We start from the raw sequence: 9,249 nt of genomic DNA on the forward strand, positions 1-9,249 counted from the left end.
TAAGACTAAGGACACTGTCAATAGGGCAAAATGGCAACCAACAGGTTGGGAAGATCTTTAACAACCCTGCATCTGATAGAGGGCTAACATCCAAAATATACAAAGAATTCAAGAAGCTGGACTCCAGAGAACCAAATAACCCTATTAAAAATGGAGTACAGGGCTAAACAGAGAATTCTCAACTGAGGAATCTCACATGGCTGAGAAGCACTTAAAGAAATATTCAACATCCTTAGTCATCAGGGAAATGCAAATCAAAACAACCCTGAGATTCCACCTCACACCAGTCAGAATGGCTAAGATCAAAAACTCAGGTGACAGCAGATGCTGGCAAGGATGTGAAAAAAGAGGAACACTCCATCACTGTTGGTTGGATTGCAAGCTGGTACAACCACTCTGAAAATCAGTCTGGTGGTTCCTCAGAAAATTGATCATAGTACTGCCCAAGGACCCTGCTATACCGCTCCTGGTCATATACCCAAAAGGTGCTCCAACATATAACAAGAACACATGCTCCACTGTGTTCATAGCAGCCTTATTTATAATAGCCAGAAGCTGGAAAGAACCCAGATGTCCTTCAACAGAGGAATGAATATAGAAAATGTGGTACATTTCTACAATGGAGCAGTACTACTTAGCTATTAAATACAATACTTCATGAAATTCTTAGGCAAATGGATGGAACTAGAAAATATCATCTTGAGTGAGGTAACTCAGTCACAAAAGAACACACATGGTATGTACTCACTGATAAGTGGATATTAACCAAAAAAGAAGCCCAGAATATCCAGGATACAATTCACAGATGATACCCAAGAAGAAAGAAGGTCACACCAAAGTGTGGATGCTACAGGCCTGCTCAGAAGGGAGAAGAAAATAATCTTGGGAAGTAGAGGGAGAGAGGAATCTGGGAGGGAGAGACAAGGGGAAGGGATAAAGGGGGCCAGTGTAAAAGGAGATTCAGATGTGAAAGGAGATTGGGGAGAAGTACAGAGGGTCAGGAATTTGAAGGGAAATGTGTAGCAGTCAGGGAGGGGGAACTGGGCATGGCCACTAGAAAGTCCCAGATGCCAGGACTCAAGAGATTCCCAGGACCCAACAGGAAGGACCTTAGCCAATATACCCAACGAAGGGGAGATAGAACCTGTAGAGACCATATCCAGTGGATAGGCATGGCCCTGGTTGAGGGATGGTACTACCCACCCATCTCTAAAATTTTAACCCAGAATTGTTCCTGTCTAAAGGAAATGCAGGGACAAAGAATGGAGCAGAGACTGAAGGAAAGGCCATCCAGAGACTGCCCCACCCAGGGATCCATCCTATATACAGTCACCAAACCCAGACACTATTGCTGATGCCAAGAAGTGCATGCTGACAGGAGCCTGGTATAGCTGTTCCTTGAGAGGCTCTGCCAGAGCATGGCCAATACAAAGGTGGATGCTTGCAGCCAACCATCAGCCTGAGCACGGAGACCCCAAGGGAGGAGTTAGGGCAAGGACTGAAGGAGCTGAAGGGGTTGCAACCCCATAGGAAGAACAACAATATTAACCAACCAGAGTTCCCAAAACTCCCAGGGACTAAACCACCAACCAAAGAAAACACATGGAGGGACCCATGGCTCCAGCTGCATATGTAGCAGAGAATGAACTTATCGGGCATCACTGAGAGAGGAACCCCTTGGTCTTGTGGAGGCTCAAAGACCCAGGGTAGGGGAACTAGGGGCACTGAGGTAAGAGGTGGGTGGGTGGGAGAGTACCTCACAGAGGCAGGGGGAGGGGGAGGATAGGGGATTTGCAGAAGGAAACTGGGAAGGGGATAACATTTGAAATGTTAATAAAATAAAATAACCAATAAGAATGGAAAAAAAGTGTAGAAAAAGAGAAAGTGGATGACTACTGAGATATGACACATTGAAGAGTTCTACATGAATACACGTGCACACATACACACACACATACACACACATACACACACACACACACAACTGCACATGCACAGAGGAATACATGCATATACATATACAAGCAAAAGGCAAAATTTAAGTCTCAAAATTTTTCCCATGAGAAATACACAATCAACTCCCTTTGCACACATTTCCTTGGGCTTCTAGGAATGTTTATGAAAAAGCAAAAATAATTAAGTTGTAAATTTTCTTTATTTTTCAGAATTTTTTTAAATTAAAGGGCAAAAGTTAGAAGTGCATCTCAACCTTCAACAAAGTGAAGGTTTGCAATTACTTACAATGTCAGAAAAGACAGTAATTTTTTGGATGCATGGGAGAATAAAATTTGCCTTGACTTTATTTTTATATTCTATTTAATATTTATATAGGTATATAAATATAGGTATAAAAATCTCTCTGTCTCTCTGTCTTTCTCTATCTCTCTGTGTCTCTGTCTCTCTCTGTGTCTCTGTGTCTCTGTCTCTCTGTCTCTGTCTCTCTCTGTCTCTCTGTCTCTCTCTCTCTGTCTCTCTCTGTCTCTCTCTGTCTCTCTCTCTGTCTCTCTGTCTCTCTCTCTCTCTCTCTCTCTCTCTCTCTGTCCCCTCTCTCTCCCCACTGAGTCCATTTGGTGTTCCCTGTATGAGCATGAGTGTGGAACCATCTCCTGGATGGCTAGCTTCTTGGGGACAGCATCTCTGAGGAAAACTGTCTCTTTATTCTCCGGAATCCATCATTACCAATACCTCATCAGATGGGGTGAGGCTTTGTGAGCCCCTCCCCATCTGTGCTGGGACTTTAGCTGCCTTCATCTTCTGCAAGTCTCAAATATGCAGCCCCAGCTGCTGTGGACTCGTGCACTCAGCTGTGCCGCCATTTCTGGCAACAGTGATTCTCAGAATTGTCAATACCCCTGGACACTACAAACTCTCTGCCTCTGATTTAGGGAGGCTTTAGGGGAAAGAACGTCATATGTATGTCCTATTTAAGGCTGAGCACCCTTATCCTCTGTACACTGGCCAGGTATAGGCATCTGTTTTCACTACCATCTTTTATAAAAGGAAGCTTCTTTGATAAGGCTTGAGAGACGCAGTGATCTATGGGTCTAAAGAGAAGAACTTAGGGGTTAGTTTATTCCTAGTTGCATTTAATAGAATGATAATATTGGGTTCTCCTTTGTAGTCTATGACTGGCCAGCACAGGTTTTTGACCAAATTAATGGTACCAGGCATGGGTTCCATCCTGTGGAGTGGGCTTTAAATCCAATCAGGAAGTGTTGGTTGGTCCCATCACAACTGCTCCACCACTGCACTGGTAGGCGTGCCTTGCCAGACCAGTTCTTTTTGTAGCTCATAAGCCTCACAGCTGGATACAACTGTTAATGGCTTTTTCCTCCCAGTGCAGTAGACAGCACCATCTATCACCATGAAAACTGACCAGTAGGGATGAAGCTTCTAGGTCAATACCAGCTTGAGTTTTTCCATGTCCAGTGACTAAAGTATGTGGTATCCGTCTCTTCAGCAATAAGGTTTTACTATTAAGTTCCAGAGGGTAACCAATGGTAAAGTTAATATTTAGGGGAGTTTATGAAACTCCCATAAACAACTGATAAACAACTAGAAAAGAGAAAACTTATTCCTAACACTAGGCTTTTGATTTGAAAGCCAACAATGTCTGGAAGAAGCTGTGTACCCCTACTATAGGGTAACTACGTTTAATCTCCTTTTTCATAGCAGATAGATAGATAGATAGATAGATAGATAGATAGATAGATAGATAGTTATCTATTTATGGAAGCTTCTACAAAATTTACTCAATATAAACAATTTTTCCTGTGGAAATTATATCAATGGTCCTATTTCTAGCAGTCATGAATTCCTGTTTTCCCAAAGTTGGACAATATTCTATAAGAACTAAATTCTGCCTACCAGGGCATACGCATATTTTATGTTCTTATCTACTTAATTGTATAATCAGCTGTCTTCTTGTTTCTTATTCAACACTGAAGTTTTCTCTGAATCATCTGTCAGCTTTCAGATGAGAAATAGGTTTACTGTTTGTGCTTTGTAGAATACTATAGCTCAGAGAGAGCAAGTGTATTTCCTAAGGTCACAGGATTATTTATGTTCCAATTCAATCCACTCTGACAGACTTCTCAAGACTGGCCAGTACATTTTAACCCTAACATATGCTGTCCTTGACCTCCTGATCTATGGCAGCTGTGGAAAAGACAGCAACATGAAGTGTAATGTTTAGAAGACCCAGCATGAGGTCCAGATGAGACGCCTTCCTCAAACTACACTCAGTGGAGCCCACAGCCCTTGGTAAGCTATGAAGGCTTTTCTGTTTGGATCAAAGTCTCACAGCAGTCTTTAGAAGTGCGCACTACAATCACAATTGTTTGATATGTAGGAACGAAGTTAAATCACCCAATATGATCATACAAGAAAGAGTAAAAAGAAAAAAAAAAAAACCTGCTTAAAGTTCTTCATAGTTGGAAGAAGATCAATAAGACGTTCTATAAAACGCTTTGTGAGAAAATGAAAGTGGGTGTTAAAAAATAGTTCCTCCCTTCCCCATGTTCCTAGATTTAGTTTTTATTGCAACACAAAGCAGAGTCAATGCAAAGGACCTCATGTTGAACCTTTCATCTTTCTACTAGGAAGAAAGGCCACTATCTCATTTGCAGGAGACAAGGCATCTCAAGAATTGACTGGCAGAGACTCTAGCCTGGACTGACACAGTCGGCAGGGCAAGTGTTCGTGTCAAGCATGAAGAAGTGTCACCTCTAAATCTTTTGGCTGTGCTTGCTGTAATAAGGGTTCTCAGCTAAAGGAGCCACACTCAACATCTAAATAATGAAGAGAGAGTTGCCTACAGTCATTTTGAATATATGGAACCTAGAATAATTTCCTATATAGTCGGAGAACTTGCTCTCTTGATTTTTTTTTTTTTTTGTTTCCTGGCCATGAAAATCTATTCTGATATCCACCTTCCAATCCTGATACCTCCTTGTCCTGTTATCTGCCAAAGATCCAGGAAACAAAAATGGCCACTGGAAGGAGGCTCACAGATGTTGGAAGAGAGTAAGATGAGTGGGGAAAGCGGGGAAAGAAAAGCAAGTCCCTGAAGGTGTGAGGTGTTTTGTTCTCTCACTAAAGTGGAGAGAATAAATGGGAAAAGAGACACGGAAGGTATCATCCATTGCCCGATTGCCACTTAGACCTGGAGGAAAGGGCAGCTCACAGCTAGACCCTACCAACACTGCCTGAGTCTGATCCTTTCTCTGTGGAGTGGGTGGGATCTCAGAGACCATTGATGACTCCCAAAGGTTATTGAGCTATGGATATTTGGCTGGATGTTGGTGGATGGTCGCTATCCTTAAGGCAAAGAGACTCTGTGGTGAAGAGTATACAAGGAGAATTGTGCACATTGCCAAACTTTAGGGGACCGAAGCTTGACCAAGAGTGAAGAAAGGAACGCCAGGGCCTATAAGACAGTTAACGCACAAAAGAACGGACTTACAGCTATGCTCAATACTTGCTGTAGCAGTGGGTGTCTGGCGGACACTGAACTGTTAAGTCCTAAAAGTTCTCAGACATTATTCTAAATAAGAGCCTCAAGGAGGCCGCTAATCTAAAATAAAATCACCCGCATGCTGTGAGTTATCTGCAAAGACTCTTTAAATCACTGCATTGTACTGAATTCATTGATATGCCCAAATTACACTTTTCCAATCAAACAAGGGAGCTTAGAAGTGAGATTAGATCCGGTTTCAGGTGAACGTATTCACATCCTCTTTGCTTATCCGATTAAAGTGTGATGGTTTTTTAAAGCAACAGCATCAGTTTGAGTGGAATGTATGTGTACACACAGAAGCCAGAGGATAGCTATGGCTGCTGTCCTCAGAGACCACATCTACCTCCTTTTAAATATGGCCGCTCATGACCTAGTGCTCACCAAGTAGGCTAGACTCACTGGCAGCTAATTCTAGGGATCTTCCTATCTCTGTCACAGCAGCATGGGGTATCTGAAAGCACATGTCATAACTAGCCCAGCGTTTACTTGGGTCTTGGGATGCACACAGATCTTTGCCACTTTACCAACCACACTGCTCCTTCTATCCCAGAAGAATAGTCTTCTCTCTTAACTGTAATTGCAAACTCATTGGGGTCACAGAAAACAAATCCAGCTGCTGGAGAGTGCCCTCTGATTGGATGGATGTGGTGATCGAGAATTAATATCACTAAGACAGCTTCTGAGATTATTTTTGTTAACTTGGTGTGACGCCATATTTACTGTCCCATGAAAGCCTTTCACATGCTGGTATAACAGCCTGTTCTACTCTTGCTAATTCATTTTTGCATCAGTGGTTTAAACTCGTTCCTATATTTTATTTCCTTAGGACAGCTTTACAGGAGGAACTACTGATGTCTAAGGTCTGAAATGTCTAGTCATGCCTCACAGCAAAAATTCCTACACTCACCTGTTTATAGAACAGCACTAATAAATATGGACAATCCAAACGTACTCCATAAACTCTCGCTGTGAAACTGGTATGATAAGTTTTGCAATTCAGTACAAACTGACATAGCTTTCTGCTTTAAGCTATTCGATGTTCAAAATTCACGGTTGTGATTTGAGTGTATAGAATTCCTTTAAGCCTCATACCAAAAGATAAAACAGTTGAGCTTGTGTACTTTTTTTTTTTTGAAGTATTTGACTAAATTCTCCCCCTACCTTAGACTTTGCTGTAAATACCTATGAATTCAATGAAGTGAAGATGCTTTAAAGTAGAGTGGTGATTCTCAACCTTCCTACGTCTATAATCCATTAACAGAGTTTTCCAAGTTGTGCTGACCCCCAAACATAAAATTATTTTTGTTGCTACCTCGGAACTGTAATTTTGCTACTGTTGTGAAAGGGTCGTGCAGCTCCCAAAAGGATCTCGACCCACAGGTTGAGAACCACTGCATTCGAGGAAAGCTAGTCACTGGGGGCTCGCGTTCAGACATAGGGAAACACTGAAGAGAAAGTGGACTGGGTAGGAAATGTTCCAAGTGATGCCTTTGACCTTTGATCTCCTTGTGAGGAGTCAACTGTGCTAATAGACCGGGGGAAAGTCGATTCTTCCAAGGCCCCTGCTTCCTGCTGTCTTGCACAGCTACACATTTTATGTCTTTTGATTTGTAAAAGCAGTGGAGATCCAGGCCCTGAATTCAGCAGGACCTCCTTTAATCTCTGTTAGATGCGGGCAGTCACAGTACTGACCTTGCAGTGACCTGACGTTGAGTGGGAGCAGCAGCCTAATCACAGCTCCTCAGATACCAGGCAGCGTCCGGCATCACCGTGTTCAGCAGGAACGTGCTCCTTGCTCCGTCTTGATTACAGGCCAACTCTTAAATACCACAGAATACTAGTTTTTAAAACTCAAATATTTGCTTCTGACTACTAAGTCCTCATGAGGTAGCACAGAAACCTTTAGAATATATAGGCACCTAAAAAGTGTTGTCTGCCTCTGGAACATTCCAGAAATGCTGCCATCTTCCATTTACAGATGGATGGTGTCATCTGCTTGCACGTATAGTCTGTCCTGTTTAAGAAACAAGAAAGTTGCCCTGCCCTTGCCACCCGGCCCCCTTTACAGAGTTCATCACTCCTAGCGGAAGCGCCGCCAGCATGTCTGATAAACTGCCCTACAAAGTCGCGGACATAGGACTAGCTGCCTGGGGACGGAAGGCCCTGGACATAGCTGAGAATGAGATGCTGGGTTTGATGCTCATGCGGGAGATGTACTCAGCCTCCAAGCCACTGAAGGGCGCTTGCATTGCTGGCTGCCTGCACGTGACTGTGGAGACTGCTGTCCTCATTGAGACTCTCATGACCCTGGGTGCTGAGGTGCGGTGGTCCAGCTGCAACATCTTCTCCACTCAGGACCATGCAGCGGCTGCCATTGCCAAGGCTGGCATTCCAGTGTTTGCCTGGAAGGGAGAGACGGATGAAGAGTGTCTGTGGTGCATTGAGCAGACGTTGCACTTCAAGGATGGACCCCTCAACATGATTCTGGATGGTGGCGGGGACCTTACTAACCTCATCCACACCAAATACCCACAGCTTCTATCAGGCATCCATGGTATCTCTGAAGAGACCACGACTGGCGTCCACAACCTCTACAAGATGATGGCCAATGGGATACTGAAGGTGCCTGCCATCAACGTCAATGATTCTGTCACCAAGAGCAAGTTTGACAACCTCTATGGCTGCCGGGAGTCCCTCATAGATGGCATCAAACGGGCCACAGATGTGATGATTGCAGGCAAGGTGGCAGTGGTAACAGGCTATGGTGATGTGGGCAAGGGTTGTGCCCAGGCCCTGCGGGGTTTTGGGGTCTAAGTCATCATCACCAAGATTGACCCCATCAATGTACTACAAGCTGCCATGGAGGGCTACGAGGTAATCACCATGGACGAGGCCTATAAGGAGGGCAACATCCGTGTGACCACCACGGGCTGTGTTGATATCATCCTTGGCTGGCACTTTGAACAGATGAAGGATGATGCCATTGTCTGTAACACTGGACACTTCGATGTGGAGATTGATGTGAAGTGGCTCAATGAGAACGCCGTGGAGAAAGTGAACAGCAAGCCCCAGGTGGACCGCTACTTGCTAACGAATGGGCACCGCATCATCTTGCTGGCTGAAGGCCATCTGGTCAACCTGGGTTGTGTCATGGGCCACCCCAGCTTCGTGATGAGCAACTCCTTCACAAACCAGGTGATGATGCAGATTGAGCTGTGGACCCAGCCAGACAAATACCCCCGTGGGGGTTCACTTCCTGCCTAAGAAGCTGGATGAGGCAGTGGCTGGGCATGTCCGTTAACGGCCCCTTCAAGCCTGATCACTACCGCTACTGAGAGCTGGGACTGCCCTTCACCTTCCAGCTGCCGTCCTTGTTCCAGGCCCTACCTCTCGTTCCCAAGAACAAATGTCACCAACTTTGCAGTTGCTTCTCCAGTGTTCTGCCCCCTCCCCCGGGCCTCATTCCCACTGTGACTGGTCTTTCTGTCTTTGGCTTCTGCTGTACCCCTCATACTGTTCCCTGTGTGGCAGGGGGAACAGAGAGGTACCTGGGAGGCATCCACAGGGGATGTGAGCTCAGAAGTCTTGGAAGTCCCGAGGCTGGATGTTACTGATGTTGTCACAAGCCCATGCACCTTACTATCCAAACTCTCACTTGGTCTTTAGATCCGTGTGCTTGGTTTACAGACCAACGGTTTCTCAGCCCAGGACCCGAGAAGGAGCTCTACCAT

The 9,249-nt window shown here is 44.6% G+C and overlaps 1 pseudogene; it reads left to right on the top strand.

Moving 5' to 3' along the window:
* Positions 1 to 7,588: 7,588 nt before the first annotated feature.
* Positions 7,589 to 8,819, top strand: LOC116893553 (annotated as a pseudogene).
* The last annotated feature ends 430 nt before the right edge of the window (positions 8,820 to 9,249 follow it).

This window comes from Rattus rattus, chromosome 2, assembly GCF_011064425.1.
Source record: "Rattus rattus isolate New Zealand chromosome 2, Rrattus_CSIRO_v1, whole genome shotgun sequence".
Lineage (NCBI taxonomy): Eukaryota > Metazoa > Chordata > Mammalia > Rodentia > Muridae > Rattus > Rattus rattus.